At 46.2% G+C, this 22,092-nt stretch overlaps 14 non-coding genes across 14 annotated transcripts; all 14 read left to right on the forward strand.

Annotated features, from left to right (window-relative positions):
• The first annotated feature begins 283 nt into the window (after nt 1-283).
• Nucleotides 284-474, forward strand: LOC142267016 (U2 spliceosomal RNA). The gene has a single exon (XR_012732975.1). It is a non-coding gene; the product is annotated as a U2 spliceosomal RNA (small nuclear RNA).
• A 1,387-nt stretch (nt 475-1,861) lies between these two features.
• Nucleotides 1,862-2,052, forward strand: LOC142266975 (U2 spliceosomal RNA). The gene has a single exon (XR_012732940.1). It is a non-coding gene; the product is annotated as a U2 spliceosomal RNA (small nuclear RNA).
• A 1,387-nt stretch (nt 2,053-3,439) lies between these two features.
• LOC142267017 (U2 spliceosomal RNA) lies at nt 3,440-3,630 on the forward strand. Its single transcript, XR_012732976.1, has one exon. It is a non-coding gene; the product is annotated as a U2 spliceosomal RNA (small nuclear RNA).
• Nucleotides 3,631-5,017: 1,387 nt separating this feature from the next.
• Nucleotides 5,018-5,208, forward strand: LOC142267018 (U2 spliceosomal RNA). The gene has a single exon (XR_012732977.1). It is a non-coding gene; the product is annotated as a U2 spliceosomal RNA (small nuclear RNA).
• A 1,387-nt stretch (nt 5,209-6,595) lies between these two features.
• Nucleotides 6,596-6,786, forward strand: LOC142267020 (U2 spliceosomal RNA). The gene has a single exon (XR_012732979.1). It is a non-coding gene; the product is annotated as a U2 spliceosomal RNA (small nuclear RNA).
• A 1,387-nt stretch (nt 6,787-8,173) lies between these two features.
• On the forward strand, nt 8,174-8,364 carry LOC142267021 (U2 spliceosomal RNA). Its single transcript, XR_012732980.1, has one exon. It is a non-coding gene; the product is annotated as a U2 spliceosomal RNA (small nuclear RNA).
• A 1,387-nt stretch (nt 8,365-9,751) lies between these two features.
• On the forward strand, nt 9,752-9,942 carry LOC142267023 (U2 spliceosomal RNA). Its single transcript, XR_012732981.1, has one exon. It is a non-coding gene; the product is annotated as a U2 spliceosomal RNA (small nuclear RNA).
• A 1,387-nt stretch (nt 9,943-11,329) lies between these two features.
• Nucleotides 11,330-11,520, forward strand: LOC142267024 (U2 spliceosomal RNA). Its single transcript, XR_012732982.1, has one exon. It is a non-coding gene; the product is annotated as a U2 spliceosomal RNA (small nuclear RNA).
• Nucleotides 11,521-12,907: 1,387 nt separating this feature from the next.
• LOC142267025 (U2 spliceosomal RNA) lies at nt 12,908-13,098 on the forward strand. Its single transcript, XR_012732983.1, has one exon. It is a non-coding gene; the product is annotated as a U2 spliceosomal RNA (small nuclear RNA).
• Nucleotides 13,099-14,485: 1,387 nt separating this feature from the next.
• Nucleotides 14,486-14,676, forward strand: LOC142267026 (U2 spliceosomal RNA). Its single transcript, XR_012732984.1, has one exon. It is a non-coding gene; the product is annotated as a U2 spliceosomal RNA (small nuclear RNA).
• Nucleotides 14,677-16,063: 1,387 nt separating this feature from the next.
• On the forward strand, nt 16,064-16,254 carry LOC142267027 (U2 spliceosomal RNA). The gene has a single exon (XR_012732985.1). It is a non-coding gene; the product is annotated as a U2 spliceosomal RNA (small nuclear RNA).
• Nucleotides 16,255-17,641: 1,387 nt separating this feature from the next.
• LOC142267028 (U2 spliceosomal RNA) lies at nt 17,642-17,832 on the forward strand. The gene has a single exon (XR_012732986.1). It is a non-coding gene; the product is annotated as a U2 spliceosomal RNA (small nuclear RNA).
• A 1,387-nt stretch (nt 17,833-19,219) lies between these two features.
• LOC142267029 (U2 spliceosomal RNA) lies at nt 19,220-19,410 on the forward strand. The gene has a single exon (XR_012732987.1). It is a non-coding gene; the product is annotated as a U2 spliceosomal RNA (small nuclear RNA).
• A 1,387-nt stretch (nt 19,411-20,797) lies between these two features.
• Nucleotides 20,798-20,988, forward strand: LOC142267030 (U2 spliceosomal RNA). The gene has a single exon (XR_012732988.1). It is a non-coding gene; the product is annotated as a U2 spliceosomal RNA (small nuclear RNA).
• Nucleotides 20,989-22,092: the final 1,104 nt, after the last annotated feature.

The following is a 22,092-nucleotide window of genomic DNA, read 5'->3' on the forward strand; positions in this document are numbered from 1 at the left end:
CCTGTCCTGTCCGTCTTTTTGTATCGTGAATTGGAAAGACTGCAAGGGGGAGGGGAGTTGCTTGCGCCCTAAAGGAGGAGTTATTCAGATTCATTGCAGTGGGCGGCGGCTGCAAAACGCACCATTCTTCTTGTTTTTGCTCTGCAAAGCAGCCTTTTCAAGGGTTGGCTTGGGTGACAAAATGTCTTGTGTAGGCGTGGGTTTGTCTCCCTCTCGCTCTCTCTCCCTAAGATGTGTCCGGCATAGGCCAGGGTGCCACTCGAGGCCCAAACCAATTCTGGTTATCGCTTCTCGGCCTTTTGGCTAAGATCAAGTGTAGTATCTGTTCTTATCAGTTTAATATCTGATACGTCCCCTATCTGGGGACCATATATTAAATGGATTTTTAGAACAGGGAGATGGAAAAAGAGCTTGCTCTGTCCACTCCACGCATTGACCTGGTATTGCAGTACCTCCAGGAACGGTGCACCCCTTCTTAACCCAGTTTCCAAAAGCAGAACTCAATTCACCTGATTCATATTAGCCCGATTTAATGAATTGGAAGAAAGCATACGTCTTCATATGCACCTCAATTTGGCCCATTCACTTTTCACACTTCCTCCTTTTGTTTTTTATCTTTCACACTTTTGACTTTCTTTATTCATCCAAATAGCAAACTCATCACCACTCAACCTGACCAACTCGGCTATGTCCCCGTGCTGCAGTTCTCTGTCTTATCTAGATCATTTGCAATTGAATGGAATAGATCCCTTTTGGACAAAGTGGATTCACCTGCTGCTGCAGTGACCACAGGTGTGATAAGATCTAGAATTGGCATCTGGTGCGATCTCTCCGCTTCCACTCCAAAGAAAGTTACCTGTTTATTCCTATCATGCATTGGTTTTTGGGGTTTTCTTTGAGTAATGATGATCTCTTTAGTAGTCTGTTGGCGCCCTCTCCTGGAGGAATAGTTTGCTTGCTCTTGGACATTCTAAAAGAGAGGTCATGATAGACATTGAGCTTCTGAGCTCAATTGGGGACAGTCATGGGTGATGAATGTTTGCAACCTACTGCGAAGCCTCATACCGCAATATAAGGAACGTCAAATACTAAGAAAGGGCGGCCTATGAAAGAATTACTACTTTCAATAAGTACACTTAAACGGCTAATTGGGAATAGAAAAACTGTAAAAAGCCCTCTGAGAAAGCCCCCCTCTAACCTTTGATAGTAAGCTTTTCTGTAGTCTGCCTGTTGATGTATTTTCCGTTTGAACTGTGCACAACATGAAGAGACGGAACACTGGCGGCTTGTCACAATGCCCCCCGATGACATCACAATAGCGCTGCTGCCTAGAAAACAAGCTGCGCAGAAGAAGTTGTTCTTTGGGTGGGAGGGTGGGCTAGTGGAAGGAGGGGGCAATCTCTTTTTTTCCCGGGTGGTAGGGGGATGACAGGAGAAGGGAAGCGGGTGGTGAGAAAGGTACAGAGGGCAGGGTTTGGGGGCTGGGAAGGAAAGGGAAAAGATTAGGGTTTGGGGATGATGAAAGGGCTTTCTACGGGTAAGGATGGCAAAGGGTGGCAGTGACGGAAAGTCAGGCAACCTGTCCTGTCCGTCTTTTTGTATCGTGAATTGGAAAGACTGCAAGGGGGAGGGGAGTTGCTTGCGCCCTAAAGGAGGAGTTATTCAGATTCATTGCAGTGGGCGGCGGCTGCAAAACGCACCATTCTTCTTGTTTTTGCTCTGCAAAGCAGCCTTTTCAAGGGTTGGCTTGGGTGACAAAATGTCTTGTGTAGGCGTGGGTTTGTCTCCCTCTCGCTCTCTCTCCCTAAGATGTGTCCGGCATAGGCCAGGGTGCCACTCGAGGCCCAAACCAATTCTGGTTATCGCTTCTCGGCCTTTTGGCTAAGATCAAGTGTAGTATCTGTTCTTATCAGTTTAATATCTGATACGTCCCCTATCTGGGGACCATATATTAAATGGATTTTTAGAACAGGGAGATGGAAAAAGAGCTTGCTCTGTCCACTCCACGCATTGACCTGGTATTGCAGTACCTCCAGGACCGGTGCACCCCTTCTTAACCCAGTTTCCAAAAGCAGAACTCAATTCACCTGATTCATATTAGCCCGATTTAATGAATTGGAAGAAAGCATACGTCTTCATATGCACCTCAATTTGGCCCATTCACTTTTCACACTTCCTCCTTTTGTTTTTTATCTTTCACACTTTTGACTTTCTTTATTCATCCAAATAGCAAACTCATCACCACTCAACCTGACCAACTCGGCTATGTCCCCGTGCTGCAGTTCTCTGTCTTATCTAGATCATTTGCAATTGAATGGAATAGATCCCTTTTGGACAAAGTGGATTCACCTGCTGCTGCAGTGACCACAGGTGTGATAAGATCTAGAATTGGCATCTGGTGCGATCTCTCCGCTTCCACTCCAAAGAAAGTTACCTGTTTATTCCTATCATGCATTGGTTTTTGGGGTTTTCTTTGAGTAATGATGATCTCTTTAGTAGTCTGTTGGCGCCCTCTCCTGGAGGAATAGTTTGCTTGCTCTTGGACATTCTAAAAGAGAGGTCATGATAGACATTGAGCTTCTGAGCTCAATTGGGGACAGTCATGGGTGATGAATGTTTGCAACCTACTGCGAAGCCTCATACCGCAATATAAGGAACGTCAAATACTAAGAAAGGGCGGCCTATGAAAGAATTACTACTTTCAATAAGTACACTTAAACGGCTAATTGGGAATAGAAAAACTGTAAAAAGCCCTCTGAGAAAGCCCCCCTCTAACCTTTGATAGTAAGCTTTTCTGTAGTCTGCCTGTTGATGTATTTTCCGTTTGAACTGTGCACAACATGAAGAGACGGAACACTGGCGGCTTGTCACAATGCCCCCCGATGACATCACAATAGCGCTGCTGCCTAGAAAACAAGCTGCGCAGAAGAAGTTGTTCTTTGGGTGGGAGGGTGGGCTAGTGGAAGGAGGGGGCAATCTCTTTTTTTCCCGGGTGGTAGGGGGATGACAGGAGAAGGGAAGCGGGTGGTGAGAAAGGTACAGAGGGCAGGGTTTGGGGGCTGGGAAGGAAAGGGAAAAGATTAGGGTTTGGGGATGATGAAAGGGCTTTCTACGGGTAAGGATGGCAAAGGGTGGCAGTGACGGAAAGTCAGGCAACCTGTCCTGTCCGTCTTTTTGTATCGTGAATTGGAAAGACTGCAAGGGGGAGGGGAGTTGCTTGCGCCCTAAAGGAGGAGTTATTCAGATTCATTGCAGTGGGCGGCGGCTGCAAAACGCACCATTCTTCTTGTTTTTGCTCTGCAAAGCAGCCTTTTCAAGGGTTGGCTTGGGTGACAAAATGTCTTGTGTAGGCGTGGGTTTGTCTCCCTCTCGCTCTCTCTCCCTAAGATGTGTCCGGCATAGGCCAGGGTGCCACTCGAGGCCCAAACCAATTCTGGTTATCGCTTCTCGGCCTTTTGGCTAAGATCAAGTGTAGTATCTGTTCTTATCAGTTTAATATCTGATACGTCCCCTATCTGGGGACCATATATTAAATGGATTTTTAGAACAGGGAGATGGAAAAAGAGCTTGCTCTGTCCACTCCACGCATTGACCTGGTATTGCAGTACCTCCAGGAACGGTGCACCCCTTCTTAACCCAGTTTCCAAAAGCAGAACTCAATTCACCTGATTCATATTAGCCCGATTTAATGAATTGGAAGAAAGCATACGTCTTCATATGCACCTCAATTTGGCCCATTCACTTTTCACACTTCCTCCTTTTGTTTTTTATCTTTCACACTTTTGACTTTCTTTATTCATCCAAATAGCAAACTCATCACCACTCAACCTGACCAACTCGGCTATGTCCCCGTGCTGCAGTTCTCTGTCTTATCTAGATCATTTGCAATTGAATGGAATAGATCCCTTTTGGACAAAGTGGATTCACCTGCTGCTGCAGTGACCACAGGTGTGATAAGATCTAGAATTGGCATCTGGTGCGATCTCTCCGCTTCCACTCCAAAGAAAGTTACCTGTTTATTCCTATCATGCATTGGTTTTTGGGGTTTTCTTTGAGTAATGATGATCTCTTTAGTAGTCTGTTGGCGCCCTCTCCTGGAGGAATAGTTTGCTTGCTCTTGGACATTCTAAAAGAGAGGTCATGATAGACATTGAGCTTCTGAGCTCAATTGGGGACAGTCATGGGTGATGAATGTTTGCAACCTACTGCGAAGCCTCATACCGCAATATAAGGAACGTCAAATACTAAGAAAGGGCGGCCTATGAAAGAATTACTACTTTCAATAAGTACACTTAAACGGCTAATTGGGAATAGAAAAACTGTAAAAAGCCCTCTGAGAAAGCCCCCCTCTAACCTTTGATAGTAAGCTTTTCTGTAGTCTGCCTGTTGATGTATTTTCCGTTTGAACTGTGCACAACATGAAGAGACGGAACACTGGCGGCTTGTCACAATGCCCCCCGATGACATCACAATAGCGCTGCTGCCTAGAAAACAAGCTGCGCAGAAGAAGTTGTTCTTTGGGTGGGAGGGTGGGCTAGTGGAAGGAGGGGGCAATCTCTTTTTTTCCCGGGTGGTAGGGGGATGACAGGAGAAGGGAAGCGGGTGGTGAGAAAGGTACAGAGGGCAGGGTTTGGGGGCTGGGAAGGAAAGGGAAAAGATTAGGGTTTGGGGATGATGAAAGGGCTTTCTACGGGTAAGGATGGCAAAGGGTGGCAGTGACGGAAAGTCAGGCAACCTGTCCTGTCCGTCTTTTTGTATCGTGAATTGGAAAGACTGCAAGGGGGAGGGGAGTTGCTTGCGCCCTAAAGGAGGAGTTATTCAGATTCATTGCAGTGGGCGGCGGCTGCAAAACGCACCATTCTTCTTGTTTTTGCTCTGCAAAGCAGCCTTTTCAAGGGTTGGCTTGGGTGACAAAATGTCTTGTGTAGGCGTGGGTTTGTCTCCCTCTCGCTCTCTCTCCCTAAGATGTGTCCGGCATAGGCCAGGGTGCCACTCGAGGCCCAAACCAATTCTGGTTATCGCTTCTCGGCCTTTTGGCTAAGATCAAGTGTAGTATCTGTTCTTATCAGTTTAATATCTGATACGTCCCCTATCTGGGGACCATATATTAAATGGATTTTTAGAACAGGGAGATGGAAAAAGAGCTTGCTCTGTCCACTCCACGCATTGACCTGGTATTGCAGTACCTCCAGGAACGGTGCACCCCTTCTTAACCCAGTTTCCAAAAGCAGAACTCAATTCACCTGATTCATATTAGCCCGATTTAATGAATTGGAAGAAAGCATACGTCTTCATATGCACCTCAATTTGGCCCATTCACTTTTCACACTTCCTCCTTTTGTTTTTTATCTTTCACACTTTTGACTTTCTTTATTCATCCAAATAGCAAACTCATCACCACTCAACCTGACCAACTCGGCTATGTCCCCGTGCTGCAGTTCTCTGTCTTATCTAGATCATTTGCAATTGAATGGAATAGATCCCTTTTGGACAAAGTGGATTCACCTGCTGCTGCAGTGACCACAGGTGTGATAAGATCTAGAATTGGCATCTGGTGCGATCTCTCCGCTTCCACTCCAAAGAAAGTTACCTGTTTATTCCTATCATGCATTGGTTTTTGGGGTTTTCTTTGAGTAATGATGATCTCTTTAGTAGTCTGTTGGCGCCCTCTCCTGGAGGAATAGTTTGCTTGCTCTTGGACATTCTAAAAGAGAGGTCATGATAGACATTGAGCTTCTGAGCTCAATTGGGGACAGTCATGGGTGATGAATGTTTGCAACCTACTGCGAAGCCTCATACCGCAATATAAGGAACGTCAAATACTAAGAAAGGGCGGCCTATGAAAGAATTACTACTTTCAATAAGTACACTTAAACGGCTAATTGGGAATAGAAAAACTGTAAAAAGCCCTCTGAGAAAGCCCCCCTCTAACCTTTGATAGTAAGCTTTTCTGTAGTCTGCCTGTTGATGTATTTTCCGTTTGAACTGTGCACAACATGAAGAGACGGAACACTGGCGGCTTGTCACAATGCCCCCCGATGACATCACAATAGCGCTGCTGCCTAGAAAACAAGCTGCGCAGAAGAAGTTGTTCTTTGGGTGGGAGGGTGGGCTAGTGGAAGGAGGAGGCAATCTCTTTTTTTCCCGGGTGGTAGGGGGATGACAGGAGAAGGGAAGCGGGTGGTGAGAAAGGTACAGAGGGCAGGGTTTGGGGGCTGGGAAGGAAAGGGAAAAGATTAGGGTTTGGGGATGATGAAAGGGCTTTCTACGGGTAAGGATGGCAAAGGGTGGCAGTGACGGAAAGTCAGGCAACCTGTCCTGTCCGTCTTTTTGTATCGTGAATTGGAAAGACTGCAAGGGGGAGGGGAGTTGCTTGCGCCCTAAAGGAGGAGTTATTCAGATTCATTGCAGTGGGCGGCGGCTGCAAAACGCACCATTCTTCTTGTTTTTGCTCTGCAAAGCAGCCTTTTCAAGGGTTGGCTTGGGTGACAAAATGTCTTGTGTAGGCGTGGGTTTGTCTCCCTCTCGCTCTCTCTCCCTAAGATGTGTCCGGCATAGGCCAGGGTGCCACTCGAGGCCCAAACCAATTCTGGTTATCGCTTCTCGGCCTTTTGGCTAAGATCAAGTGTAGTATCTGTTCTTATCAGTTTAATATCTGATACGTCCCCTATCTGGGGACCATATATTAAATGGATTTTTAGAACAGGGAGATGGAAAAAGAGCTTGCTCTGTCCACTCCACGCATTGACCTGGTATTGCAGTACCTCCAGGAACGGTGCACCCCTTCTTAACCCAGTTTCCAAAAGCAGAACTCAATTCACCTGATTCATATTAGCCCGATTTAATGAATTGGAAGAAAGCATACGTCTTCATATGCACCTCAATTTGGCCCATTCACTTTTCACACTTCCTCCTTTTGTTTTTTATCTTTCACACTTTTGACTTTCTTTATTCATCCAAATAGCAAACTCATCACCACTCAACCTGACCAACTCGGCTATGTCCCCGTGCTGCAGTTCTCTGTCTTATCTAGATCATTTGCAATTGAATGGAATAGATCCCTTTTGGACAAAGTGGATTCACCTGCTGCTGCAGTGACCACAGGTGTGATAAGATCTAGAATTGGCATCTGGTGCGATCTCTCCGCTTCCACTCCAAAGAAAGTTACCTGTTTATTCCTATCATGCATTGGTTTTTGGGGTTTTCTTTGAGTAATGATGATCTCTTTAGTAGTCTGTTGGCGCCCTCTCCTGGAGGAATAGTTTGCTTGCTCTTGGACATTCTAAAAGAGAGGTCATGATAGACATTGAGCTTCTGAGCTCAATTGGGGACAGTCATGGGTGATGAATGTTTGCAACCTACTGCGAAGCCTCATACCGCAATATAAGGAACGTCAAATACTAAGAAAGGGCGGCCTATGAAAGAATTACTACTTTCAATAAGTACACTTAAACGGCTAATTGGGAATAGAAAAACTGTAAAAAGCCCTCTGAGAAAGCCCCCCTCTAACCTTTGATAGTAAGCTTTTCTGTAGTCTGCCTGTTGATGTATTTTCCGTTTGAACTGTGCACAACATGAAGAGACGGAACACTGGCGGCTTGTCACAATGCCCCCCGATGACATCACAATAGCGCTGCTGCCTAGAAAACAAGCTGCGCAGAAGAAGTTGTTCTTTGGGTGGGAGGGTGGGCTAGTGGAAGGAGGGGGCAATCTCTTTTTTTCCCGGGTGGTAGGGGGATGACAGGAGAAGGGAAGCGGGTGGTGAGAAAGGTACAGAGGGCAGGGTTTGGGGGCTGGGAAGGAAAGGGAAAAGATTAGGGTTTGGGGATGATGAAAGGGCTTTCTACGGGTAAGGATGGCAAAGGGTGGCAGTGACGGAAAGTCAGGCAACCTGTCCTGTCCGTCTTTTTGTATCGTGAATTGGAAAGACTGCAAGGGGGAGGGGAGTTGCTTGCGCCCTAAAGGAGGAGTTATTCAGATTCATTGCAGTGGGCGGCGGCTGCAAAACGCACCATTCTTCTTGTTTTTGCTCTGCAAAGCAGCCTTTTCAAGGGTTGGCTTGGGTGACAAAATGTCTTGTGTAGGCGTGGGTTTGTCTCCCTCTCGCTCTCTCTCCCTAAGATGTGTCCGGCATAGGCCAGGGTGCCACTCGAGGCCCAAACCAATTCTGGTTATCGCTTCTCGGCCTTTTGGCTAAGATCAAGTGTAGTATCTGTTCTTATCAGTTTAATATCTGATACGTCCCCTATCTGGGGACCATATATTAAATGGATTTTTAGAACAGGGAGATGGAAAAAGAGCTTGCTCTGTCCACTCCACGCATTGACCTGGTATTGCAGTACCTCCAGGAACGGTGCACCCCTTCTTAACCCAGTTTCCAAAAGCAGAACTCAATTCACCTGATTCATATTAGCCCGATTTAATGAATTGGAAGAAAGCATACGTCTTCATATGCACCTCAATTTGGCCCATTCACTTTTCACACTTCCTCCTTTTGTTTTTTATCTTTCACACTTTTGACTTTCTTTATTCATCCAAATAGCAAACTCATCACCACTCAACCTGACCAACTCGGCTATGTCCCCGTGCTGCAGTTCTCTGTCTTATCTAGATCATTTGCAATTGAATGGAATAGATCCCTTTTGGACAAAGTGGATTCACCTGCTGCTGCAGTGACCACAGGTGTGATAAGATCTAGAATTGGCATCTGGTGCGATCTCTCCGCTTCCACTCCAAAGAAAGTTACCTGTTTATTCCTATCATGCATTGGTTTTTGGGGTTTTCTTTGAGTAATGATGATCTCTTTAGTAGTCTGTTGGCGCCCTCTCCTGGAGGAATAGTTTGCTTGCTCTTGGACATTCTAAAAGAGAGGTCATGATAGACATTGAGCTTCTGAGCTCAATTGGGGACAGTCATGGGTGATGAATGTTTGCAACCTACTGCGAAGCCTCATACCGCAATATAAGGAACGTCAAATACTAAGAAAGGGCGGCCTATGAAAGAATTACTACTTTCAATAAGTACACTTAAACGGCTAATTGGAAATAGAAAAACTGTAAAAAGCCCTCTGAGAAAGCCCCCCTCTAACCTTTGATAGTAAGCTTTTCTGTAGTCTGCCTGTTGATGTATTTTCCGTTTGAACTGTGCACAACATGAAGAGACGGAACACTGGCGGCTTGTCACAATGCCCCCCGATGACATCACAATAGCGCTGCTGCCTAGAAAACAAGCTGCGCAGAAGAAGTTGTTCTTTGGGTGGGAGGGTGGGCTAGTGGAAGGAGGGGGCAATCTCTTTTTTTCCCGGGTGGTAGGGGGATGACAGGAGAAGGGAAGCGGGTGGTGAGAAAGGTACAGAGGGCAGGGTTTGGGGGCTGGGAAGGAAAGGGAAAAGATTAGGGTTTGGGGATGATGAAAGGGCTTTCTACGGGTAAGGATGGCAAAGGGTGGCAGTGACGGAAAGTCAGGCAACCTGTCCTGTCCGTCTTTTTGTATCGTGAATTGGAAAGACTGCAAGGGGGAGGGGAGTTGCTTGCGCCCTAAAGGAGGAGTTATTCAGATTCATTGCAGTGGGCGGCGGCTGCAAAACGCACCATTCTTCTTGTTTTTGCTCTGCAAAGCAGCCTTTTCAAGGGTTGGCTTGGGTGACAAAATGTCTTGTGTAGGCGTGGGTTTGTCTCCCTCTCGCTCTCTCTCCCTAAGATGTGTCCGGCATAGGCCAGGGTGCCACTCGAGGCCCAAACCAATTCTGGTTATCGCTTCTCGGCCTTTTGGCTAAGATCAAGTGTAGTATCTGTTCTTATCAGTTTAATATCTGATACGTCCCCTATCTGGGGACCATATATTAAATGGATTTTTAGAACAGGGAGATGGAAAAAGAGCTTGCTCTGTCCACTCCACGCATTGACCTGGTATTGCAGTACCTCCAGGAACGGTGCACCCCTTCTTAACCCAGTTTCCAAAAGCAGAACTCAATTCACCTGATTCATATTAGCCCGATTTAATGAATTGGAAGAAAGCATACGTCTTCATATGCACCTCAATTTGGCCCATTCACTTTTCACACTTCCTCCTTTTGTTTTTTATCTTTCACACTTTTGACTTTCTTTATTCATCCAAATAGCAAACTCATCACCACTCAACCTGACCAACTCGGCTATGTCCCCGTGCTGCAGTTCTCTGTCTTATCTAGATCATTTGCAATTGAATGGAATAGATCCCTTTTGGACAAAGTGGATTCACCTGCTGCTGCAGTGACCACAGGTGTGATAAGATCTAGAATTGGCATCTGGTGCGATCTCTCCGCTTCCACTCCAAAGAAAGTTACCTGTTTATTCCTATCATGCATTGGTTTTTGGGGTTTTCTTTGAGTAATGATGATCTCTTTAGTAGTCTGTTGGCGCCCTCTCCTGGAGGAATAGTTTGCTTGCTCTTGGACATTCTAAAAGAGAGGTCATGATAGACATTGAGCTTCTGAGCTCAATTGGGGACAGTCATGGGTGATGAATGTTTGCAACCTACTGCGAAGCCTCATACCGCAATATAAGGAACGTCAAATACTAAGAAAGGGCGGCCTATGAAAGAATTACTACTTTCAATAAGTACACTTAAACGGCTAATTGGGAATAGAAAAACTGTAAAAAGCCCTCTGAGAAAGCCCCCCTCTAACCTTTGATAGTAAGCTTTTCTGTAGTCTGCCTGTTGATGTATTTTCCGTTTGAACTGTGCACAACATGAAGAGACGGAACACTGGCGGCTTGTCACAATGCCCCCCGATGACATCACAATAGCGCTGCTGCCTAGAAAACAAGCTGCGCAGAAGAAGTTGTTCTTTGGGTGGGAGGGTGGGCTAGTGGAAGGAGGGGGCAATCTCTTTTTTTCCCGGGTGGTAGGGGGATGACAGGAGAAGGGAAGCGGGTGGTGAGAAAGGTACAGAGGGCAGGGTTTGGGGGCTGGGAAGGAAAGGGAAAAGATTAGGGTTTGGGGATGATGAAAGGGCTTTCTACGGGTAAGGATGGCAAAGGGTGGCAGTGACGGAAAGTCAGGCAACCTGTCCTGTCCGTCTTTTTGTATCGTGAATTGGAAAGACTGCAAGGGGGAGGGGAGTTGCTTGCGCCCTAAAGGAGGAGTTATTCAGATTCATTGCAGTGGGCGGCGGCTGCAAAACGCACCATTCTTCTTGTTTTTGCTCTGCAAAGCAGCCTTTTCAAGGGTTGGCTTGGGTGACAAAATGTCTTGTGTAGGAGTGGGTTTGTCTCCCTCTCGCTCTCTCTCCCTAAGATGTGTCCGGCATAGGCCAGGGTGCCACTCGAGGCCCAAACCAATTCTGGTTATCGCTTCTCGGCCTTTTGGCTAAGATCAAGTGTAGTATCTGTTCTTATCAGTTTAATATCTGATACGTCCCCTATCTGGGGACCATATATTAAATGGATTTTTAGAACAGGGAGATGGAAAAAGAGCTTGCTCTGTCCACTCCACGCATTGACCTGGTATTGCAGTACCTCCAGGAACGGTGCACCCCTTCTTAACCCAGTTTCCAAAAGCAGAACTCAATTCACCTGATTCATATTAGCCCGATTTAATGAATTGGAAGAAAGCATACGTCTTCATATGCACCTCAATTTGGCCCATTCACTTTTCACACTTCCTCCTTTTGTTTTTTATCTTTCACACTTTTGACTTTCTTTATTCATCCAAATAGCAAACTCATCACCACTCAACCTGACCAACTCGGCTATGTCCCCGTGCTGCAGTTCTCTGTCTTATCTAGATCATTTGCAATTGAATGGAATAGATCCCTTTTGGACAAAGTGGATTCACCTGCTGCTGCAGTGACCACAGGTGTGATAAGATCTAGAATTGGCATCTGGTGCGATCTCTCCGCTTCCACTCCAAAGAAAGTTACCTGTTTATTCCTATCATGCATTGGTTTTTGGGGTTTTCTTTGAGTAATGATGATCTCTTTAGTAGTCTGTTGGCGCCCTCTCCTGGAGGAATAGTTTGCTTGCTCTTGGACATTCTAAAAGAGAGGTCATGATAGACATTGAGCTTCTGAGCTCAATTGGGGACAGTCATGGGTGATGAATGTTTGCAACCTACTGCGAAGCCTCATACCGCAATATAAGGAACGTCAAATACTAAGAAAGGGCGGCCTATGAAAGAATTACTACTTTCAATAAGTACACTTAAACGGCTAATTGGGAATAGAAAAACTGTAAAAAGCCCTCTGAGAAAGCCCCCCTCTAACCTTTGATAGTAAGCTTTTCTGTAGTCTGCCTGTTGATGTATTTTCCGTTTGAACTGTGCACAACATGAAGAGACGGAACACTGGCGGCTTGTCACAATGCCCCCCGATGACATCACAATAGCGCTGCTGCCTAGAAAACAAGCTGCGCAGAAGAAGTTGTTCTTTGGGTGGGAGGGTGGGCTAGTGGAAGGAGGGGGCAATCTCTTTTTTTCCCGGGTGGTAGGGGGATGACAGGAGAAGGGAAGCGGGTGGTGAGAAAGGTACAGAGGGCAGGGTTTGGGGGCTGGGAAGGAAAGGGAAAAGATTAGGGTTTGGGGATGATGAAAGGGCTTTCTACGGGTAAGGATGGCAAAGGGTGGCAGTGACGGAAAGTCAGGCAACCTGTCCTGTCCGTCTTTTTGTATCGTGAATTGGAAAGACTGCAAGGGGGAGGGGAGTTGCTTGCGCCCTAAAGGAGGAGTTATTCAGATTCATTGCAGTGGGCGGCGGCTGCAAAACGCACCATTCTTCTTGTTTTTGCTCTGCAAAGCAGCCTTTTCAAGGGTTGGCTTGGGTGACAAAATGTCTTGTGTAGGCGTGGGTTTGTCTCCCTCTCGCTCTCTCTCCCTAAGATGTGTCCGGCATAGGCCAGGGTGCCACTCGAGGCCCAAACCAATTCTGGTTATCGCTTCTCGGCCTTTTGGCTAAGATCAAGTGTAGTATCTGTTCTTATCAGTTTAATATCTGATACGTCCCCTATCTGGGGACCATATATTAAATGGATTTTTAGAACAGGGAGATGGAAAAAGAGCTTGCTCTGTCCACTCCACGCATTGACCTGGTATTGCAGTACCTCCAGGAACGGTGCACCCCTTCTTAACCCAGTTTCCAAAAGCAGAACTCAATTCACCTGATTCATATTAGCCCGATTTAATGAATTGGAAGAAAGCATACGTCTTCATATGCACCTCAATTTGGCCCATTCACTTTTCACACTTCCTCCTTTTGTTTTTTATCTTTCACACTTTTGACTTTCTTTATTCATCCAAATAGCAAACTCATCACCACTCAACCTGACCAACTCGGCTATGTCCCCGTGCTGCAGTTCTCTGTCTTATCTAGATCATTTGCAATTGAATGGAATAGATCCCTTTTGGACAAAGTGGATTCACCTGCTGCTGCAGTGACCACAGGTGTGATAAGATCTAGAATTGGCATCTGGTGCGATCTCTCCGCTTCCACTCCAAAGAAAGTTACCTGTTTATTCCTATCATGCATTGGTTTTTGGGGTTTTCTTTGAGTAATGATGATCTCTTTAGTAGTCTGTTGGCGCCCTCTCCTGGAGGAATAGTTTGCTTGCTCTTGGACATTCTAAAAGAGAGGTCATGATAGACATTGAGCTTCTGAGCTCAATTGGGGACAGTCATGGGTGATGAATGTTTGCAACCTACTGCGAAGCCTCATACCGCAATATAAGGAACGTCAAATACTAAGAAAGGGCGGCCTATGAAAGAATTACTACTTTCAATAAGTACACTTAAACGGCTAATTGGGAATAGAAAAACTGTAAAAAGCCCTCTGAGAAAGCCCCCCTCTAACCTTTGATAGTAAGCTTTTCTGTAGTCTGCCTGTTGATGTATTTTCCGTTTGAACTGTGCACAACATGAAGAGACGGAACACTGGCGGCTTGTCACAATGCCCCCCGATGACATCACAATAGCGCTGCTGCCTAGAAAACAAGCTGCGCAGAAGAAGTTGTTCTTTGGGTGGGAGGGTGGGCTAGTGGAAGGAGGGGGCAATCTCTTTTTTTCCCGGGTGGTAGGGGGATGACAGGAGAAGGGAAGCGGGTGGTGAGAAAGGTACAGAGGGCAGGGTTTGGGGGCTGGGAAGGAAAGGGAAAAGATTAGGGTTTGGGGATGATGAAAGGGCTTTCTACGGGTAAGGATGGCAAAGGGTGGCAGTGACGGAAAGTCAGGCAACCTGTCCTGTCCGTCTTTTTGTATCGTGAATTGGAAAGACTGCAAGGGGGAGGGGAGTTGCTTGCGCCCTAAAGGAGGAGTTATTCAGATTCATTGCAGTGGGCGGCGGCTGCAAAACGCACCATTCTTCTTGTTTTTGCTCTGCAAAGCAGCCTTTTCAAGGGTTGGCTTGGGTGACAAAATGTCTTGTGTAGGCGTGGGTTTGTCTCCCTCTCGCTCTCTCTCCCTAAGATGTGTCCGGCATAGGCCAGGGTGCCACTCGAGGCCCAAACCAATTCTGGTTATCGCTTCTCGGCCTTTTGGCTAAGATCAAGTGTAGTATCTGTTCTTATCAGTTTAATATCTGATACGTCCCCTATCTGGGGACCATATATTAAATGGATTTTTAGAACAGGGAGATGGAAAAAGAGCTTGCTCTGTCCACTCCACGCATTGACCTGGTATTGCAGTACCTCCAGGAACGGTGCACCCCTTCTTAACCCAGTTTCCAAAAGCAGAACTCAATTCACCTGATTCATATTAGCCCGATTTAATGAATTGGAAGAAAGCATACGTCTTCATATGCACCTCAATTTGGCCCATTCACTTTTCACACTTCCTCCTTTTGTTTTTTATCTTTCACACTTTTGACTTTCTTTATTCATCCAAATAGCAAACTCATCACCACTCAACCTGACCAACTCGGCTATGTCCCCGTGCTGCAGTTCTCTGTCTTATCTAGATCATTTGCAATTGAATGGAATAGATCCCTTTTGGACAAAGTGGATTCACCTGCTGCTGCAGTGACCACAGGTGTGATAAGATCTAGAATTGGCATCTGGTGCGATCTCTCCGCTTCCACTCCAAAGAAAGTTACCTGTTTATTCCTATCATGCATTGGTTTTTGGGGTTTTCTTTGAGTAATGATGATCTCTTTAGTAGTCTGTTGGCGCCCTCTCCTGGAGGAATAGTTTGCTTGCTCTTGGACATTCTAAAAGAGAGGTCATGATAGACATTGAGCTTCTGAGCTCAATTGGGGACAGTCATGGGTGATGAATGTTTGCAACCTACTGCGAAGCCTCATACCGCAATATAAGGAACGTCAAATACTAAGAAAGGGCGGCCTATGAAAGAATTACTACTTTCAATAAGTACACTTAAACGGCTAATTGGGAATAGAAAAACTGTAAAAAGCCCTCTGAGAAAGCCCCCCTCTAACCTTTGATAGTAAGCTTTTCTGTAGTCTGCCTGTTGATGTATTTTCCGTTTGAACTGTGCACAACATGAAGAGACGGAACACTGGCGGCTTGTCACAATGCCCCCCGATGACATCACAATAGCGCTGCTGCCTAGAAAACAAGCTGCGCAGAAGAAGTTGTTCTTTGGGTGGGAGGGTGGGCTAGTGGAAGGAGGGGGCAATCTCTTTTTTTCCCGGGTGGTAGGGGGATGACAGGAGAAGGGAAGCGGGTGGTGAGAAAGGTACAGAGGGCAGGGTTTGGGGGCTGGGAAGGAAAGGGAAAAGATTAGGGTTTGGGGATGATGAAAGGGCTTTCTACGGGTAAGGATGGCAAAGGGTGGCAGTGACGGAAAGTCAGGCAACCTGTCCTGTCCGTCTTTTTGTATCGTGAATTGGAAAGACTGCAAGGGGGAGGGGAGTTGCTTGCGCCCTAAAGGAGGAGTTATTCAGATTCATTGCAGTGGGCGGCGGCTGCAAAACGCACCATTCTTCTTGTTTTTGCTCTGCAAAGCAGCCTTTTCAAGGGTTGGCTTGGGTGACAAAATGTCTTGTGTAGGCGTGGGTTTGTCTCCCTCTCGCTCTCTCTCCCTAAGATGTGTCCGGCATAGGCCAGGGTGCCACTCGAGGCCCAAACCAATTCTGGTTATCGCTTCTCGGCCTTTTGGCTAAGATCAAGTGTAGTATCTGTTCTTATCAGTTTAATATCTGATACGTCCCCTATCTGGGGACCATATATTAAATGGATTTTTAGAACAGGGAGATGGAAAAAGAGCTTGCTCTGTCCACTCCACGCATTGACCTGGTATTGCAGTACCTCCAGGAACGGTGCACCCCTTCTTAACCCAGTTTCCAAAAGCAGAACTCAATTCACCTGATTCATATTAGCCCGATTTAATGAATTGGAAGAAAGCATACGTCTTCATATGCACCTCAATTTGGCCCATTCACTTTTCACACTTCCTCCTTTTGTTTTTTATCTTTCACACTTTTGACTTTCTTTATTCATCCAAATAGCAAACTCATCACCACTCAACCTGACCAACTCGGCTATGTCCCCGTGCTGCAGTTCTCTGTCTTATCTAGATCATTTGCAATTGAATGGAATAGATCCCTTTTGGACAAAGTGGATTCACCTGCTGCTGCAGTGACCACAGGTGTGATAAGATCTAGAATTGGCATCTGGTGCGATCTCTCCGCTTCCACTCCAAAGAAAGTTACCTGTTTATTCCTATCATGCATTGGTTTTTGGGGTTTTCTTTGAGTAATGATGATCTCTTTAGTAGTCTGTTGGCGCCCTCTCCTGGAGGAATAGTTTGCTTGCTCTTGGACATTCTAAAAGAGAGGTCATGATAGACATTGAGCTTCTGAGCTCAATTGGGGACAGTCATGGGTGATGAATGTTTGCAACCTACTGCGAAGCCTCATACCGCAATATAAGGAACGTCAAATACTAAGAAAGGGCGGCCTATGAAAGAATTACTACTTTCAATAAGTACACTTAAACGGCTAATTGGGAATAGAAAAACTGTAAAAAGCCCTCTGAGAAAGCCCCCCTCTAACCTTTGATAGTAAGCTTTTCTGTAGTCTGCCTGTTGATGTATTTTCCGTTTGAACTGTGCACAACATGAAGAGACGGAACACTGGCGGCTTATCACAATGCCCCCCGATGACATCACAATAGCGCTGCTGCCTAGAAAACAAGCTGCGCAGAAGAAGTTGTTCTTTGGGTGGGAGGGTGGGCTAGTGGAAGGAGGGGGCAATCTCTTTTTTTCCCGGGTGGTAGGGGGATGACAGGAGAAGGGAAGCGGGTGGTGAGAAAGGTACAGAGGGCAGGGTTTGGGGGCTGGGAAGGAAAGGGAAAAGATTAGGGTTTGGGGATGATGAAAGGGCTTTCTACGGGTAAGGATGGCAAAGGGTGGCAGTGACGGAAAGTCAGGCAACCTGTCCTGTCCGTCTTTTTGTATCGTGAATTGGAAAGACTGCAAGGGGGAGGGGAGTTGCTTGCGCCCTAAAGGAGGAGTTATTCAGATTCATTGCAGTGGGCGGCGGCTGCAAAACGCACCATTCTTCTTGTTTTTGCTCTGCAAAGCAGCCTTTTCAAGGGTTGGCTTGGGTGACAAAATGTCTTGTGTAGGCGTGGGTTTGTCTCCCTCTCGCTCTCTCTCCCTAAGATGTGTCCGGCATAGGCCAGGGTGCCACTCGAGGCCCAAACCAATTCTGGTTATCGCTTCTCGGCCTTTTGGCTAAGATCAAGTGTAGTATCTGTTCTTATCAGTTTAATATCTGATACGTCCCCTATCTGGGGACCATATATTAAATGGATTTTTAGAACAGGGAGATGGAAAAAGAGCTTGCTCTGTCCACTCCACGCATTGACCTGGTATTGCAGTACCTCCAGGAACGGTGCACCCCTTCTTAACCCAGTTTCCAAAAGCAGAACTCAATTCACCTGATTCATATTAGCCCGATTTAATGAATTGGAAGAAAGCATACGTCTTCATATGCACCTCAATTTGGCCCATTCACTTTTCACACTTCCTCCTTTTGTTTTTTATCTTTCACACTTTTGACTTTCTTTATTCATCCAAATAGCAAACTCATCACCACTCAACCTGACCAACTCGGCTATGTCCCCGTGCTGCAGTTCTCTGTCTTATCTAGATCATTTGCAATTGAATGGAATAGATCCCTTTTGGACAAAGTGGATTCACCTGCTGCTGCAGTGACCACAGGTGTGATAAGATCTAGAATTGGCATCTGGTGCGATCTCTCCGCTTCCACTCCAAAGAAAGTTACCTGTTTATTCCTATCATGCATTGGTTTTTGGGGTTTTCTTTGAGTAATGATGATCTCTTTAGTAGTCTGTTGGCGCCCTCTCCTGGAGGAATAGTTTGCTTGCTCTTGGACATTCTAAAAGAGAGGTCATGATAGACATTGAGCTTCTGAGCTCAATTGGGGACAGTCATGGGTGATGAATGTTTGCAACCTACTGCGAAGCCTCATACCGCAATATAAGGAACGTCAAATACTAAGAAAGGGCGGCCTATGAAAGAATTACTACTTTCAATAAGTACACTTAAACGGCTAATTGGGAATAGAAAAACTGTAAAAAGCCCTCTGAGAAAGCCCCCCTCTAACCTTTGATAGTAAGCTTTTCTGTAGTCTGCCTGTTGATGTATTTTCCGTTTGAACTGTGCACAACATGAAGAGACGGAACACTGGCGGCTTGTCACAATGCCCCCCGATGACATCACAATAGCGCTGCTGCCTAGAAAACAAGCTGCGCAGAAGAAGTTGTTCTTTGGGTGGGAGGGTGGGCTAGTGGAAGGAGGGGGCAATCTCTTTTTTTCCCGGGTGGTAGGGGGATGACAGGAGAAGGGAAGCGGGTGGTGAGAAAGGTACAGAGGGCAGGGTTTGGGGGCTGGGAAGGAAAGGGAAAAGATTAGGGTTTGGGGATGATGAAAGGGCTTTCTACGGGTAAGGATGGCAAAGGGTGGCAGTGACGGAAAGTCAGGCAACCTGTCCTGTCCGTCTTTTTGTATCGTGAATTGGAAAGACTGCAAGGGGGAGGGGAGTTGCTTGCGCCCTAAAGGAGGAGTTATTCAGATTCATTGCAGTGGGCGGCGGCTGCAAAACGCACCATTCTTCTTGTTTTTGCTCTGCAAAGCAGCCTTTTCAAGGGTTGGCTTGGGTGACAAAATGTCTTGTGTAGGCGTGGGTTTGTCTCCCTCTCGCTCTCTCTCCCTAAGATGTGTCCGGCATAGGCCAGGGTGCCACTCGAGGCCCAAACCAATTCTGGTTATCGCTTCTCGGCCTTTTGGCTAAGATCAAGTGTAGTATCTGTTCTTATCAGTTTAATATCTGATACGTCCCCTATCTGGGGACCATATATTAAATGGATTTTTAGAACAGGGAGATGGAAAAAGAGCTTGCTCTGTCCACTCCACGCATTGACCTGGTATTGCAGTACCTCCAGGAACGGTGCACCCCTTCTTAACCCAGTTTCCAAAAGCAGAACTCAATTCACCTGATTCATATTAGCCCGATTTAATGAATTGGAAGAAAGCATACGTCTTCATATGCACCTCAATTTGGCCCATTCACTTTTCACACTTCCTCCTTTTGTTTTTTATCTTTCACACTTTTGACTTTCTTTATTCATCCAAATAGCAAACTCATCACCACTCAACCTGACCAACTCGGCTATGTCCCCGTGCTGCAGTTCTCTGTCTTATCTAGATCATTTGCAATTGAATGGAATAGATCCCTTTTGGACAAAGTGGATTCACCTGCTGCTGCAGTGACCACAGGTGTGATAAGATCTAGAATTGGCATCTGGTGCGATCTCTCCGCTTCCACTCCAAAGAAAGTTACCTGTTTATTCCTATCATGCATTGGTTTTTGGGGTTTTCTTTGAGTAATGATGATCTCTTTAGTAGTCTGTTGGCGCCCTCTCCTGGAGGAATAGTTTGCTTGCTCTTGGACATTCTAAAAGAGAGGTCATGATAGACATTGAGCTTCTGAGCTCAATTGGGGACAGTCATGGGTGATGAATGTTTGCAACCTACTGCGAAGCCTCATACCGCAATATAAGGAACGTCAAATACTAAGAAAGGGCGGCCTATGAAAGAATTACTACTTTCAATAAGTACACTTAAACGGCTAATTGGAAATAGAAAAACTGTAAAAAGCCCTCTGAGAAAGCCCCCCTCTAACCTTTGATAGTAAGCTTTTCTGTAGTCTGCCTGTTGATGTATTTTCCGTTTGAACTGTGCACAACATGAAGAGACGGAACACTGGCGGCTTGTCACAATGCCCCCCGATGACATCACAATAGCGCTGCTGCCTAGAAAACAAGCTGCGCAGAAGAAGTTGTTCTTTGGGTGGGAGGGTGGGCTAGTGGAAGGAGGGGGCAATCTCTTTTTTTCCCGGGTGGTAGGGGGATGACAGGAGAAGGGAAGCGGGTGGTGAGAAAGGTACAGAGGGCAGGGTTTGGGGGCTGGGAAGGAAAGGGAAAAGATTAGGGTTTGGGGATGATGAAAGGGCTTTCTACGGGTAAGGATGGCAAAGGGTGGCAGTGACGGAAAGTCAGGCAACCTGTCCTGTCCGTCTTTTTGTATCGTGAATTGGAAAGACTGCAAGGGGGAGGGGAGTTGCTTGCGCCCTAAAGGAGGAGTTATTCAGATTCATTGCAGTGGGCGGCGGCTGCAAAACGCACCATTCTTCTTGTTTTTGCTCTGCAAAGCAGCCTTTTCAAGGGTTGGCTTGGGTGACAAAATGTCTTGTGTAGGCGTGGGTTTGTCTCCCTCTCGCTCTCTCTCCCTAAGATGTGTCCGGCATAGGCCAGGGTGCCACTCGAGGCCCAAACCAATTCTGGTTATCGCTTCTCGGCCTTTTGGCTAAGATCAAGTGTAGTATCTGTTCTTATCAGTTTAATATCTGATACGTCCCCTATCTGGGGACCATATATTAAATGGATTTTTAGAACAGGGAGATGGAAAAAGAGCTTGCTCTGTCCACTCCACGCATTGACCTGGTATTGCAGTACCTCCAGGAACGGTGCACCCCTTCTTAACCCAGTTTCCAAAAGCAGAACTCAATTCACCTGATTCATATTAGCCCGATTTAATGAATTGGAAGAAAGCATACGTCTTCATATGCACCTCAATTTGGCCCATTCACTTTTCACACTTCCTCCTTTTGTTTTTTATCTTTCACACTTTTGACTTTCTTTATTCATCCAAATAGCAAACTCATCACCACTCAACCTGACCAACTCGGCTATGTCCCCGTGCTGCAGTTCTCTGTCTTATCTAGATCATTTGCAATTGAATGGAATAGATCCCTTTTGGACAAAGTGGATTCACCTGCTGCTGCAGTGACCACAGGTGTGATAAGATCTAGAATTGGCATCTGGTGCGATCTCTCCGCTTCCACTCCAAAGAAAGTTACCTGTTTATTCCTATCATGCATTGGTTTTTGGGGTTTTCTTTGAGTAATGATGATCTCTTTAGTAGTCTGTTGGCGCCCTCTCCTGGAGGAATAGTTTGCTTGCTCTTGGACATTCTAAAAGAGAGGTCATGATAGACATTGAGCTTCTGAGCTCAATTGGGGACAGTCATGGGTGATGAATGTTTGCAACCTACTGCGAAGCCTTATACCGCAATATAAGGAACGTCAAATACTAAGAAAGGGCGGCCTATGAAAGAATTACTACTTTCAATAAGTACACTTAAACGGCTAATTGGGAATAGAAAAACTGTAAAAAGCCCTCTGAGAAAGCCCCCCTCTAACCTTTGATAGTAAGCTTTTCTGTAGTCTGCCTGTTGATGTATTTTCCGTTTGAACTGTGCACAACATGAAGAGACGGAACACTGGCGGCTTGTCACAATGCCCCCCGATGACATCACAATAGCGCTGCTGCCTAGAAAACAAGCTGCGCAGAAGAAGTTGTTCTTTGGGTGGGAGGGTGGGCTAGTGGAAGGAGGGGGCAATCTCTTTTTTTCCCGGGTGGTAGGGGGATGACAGGAGAAGGGAAGCGGGTGGTGAGAAAGGTACAGAGGGCAGGGTTTGGGGGCTGGGAAGGAAAGGGAAAAGATTAGGGTTTGGGGATGATGAAAGGGCTTTCTACGGGTAAGGATGGCAAAGGGTGGCAGTGACGGAAAGTCAGGCAA

The sequence above is a fragment of the Anomaloglossus baeobatrachus genome, unplaced genomic scaffold, assembly GCF_048569485.1.
Source record: "Anomaloglossus baeobatrachus isolate aAnoBae1 unplaced genomic scaffold, aAnoBae1.hap1 Scaffold_2933, whole genome shotgun sequence".
In the NCBI taxonomy this organism is placed as follows: domain Eukaryota; kingdom Metazoa; phylum Chordata; class Amphibia; order Anura; family Aromobatidae; genus Anomaloglossus; species Anomaloglossus baeobatrachus.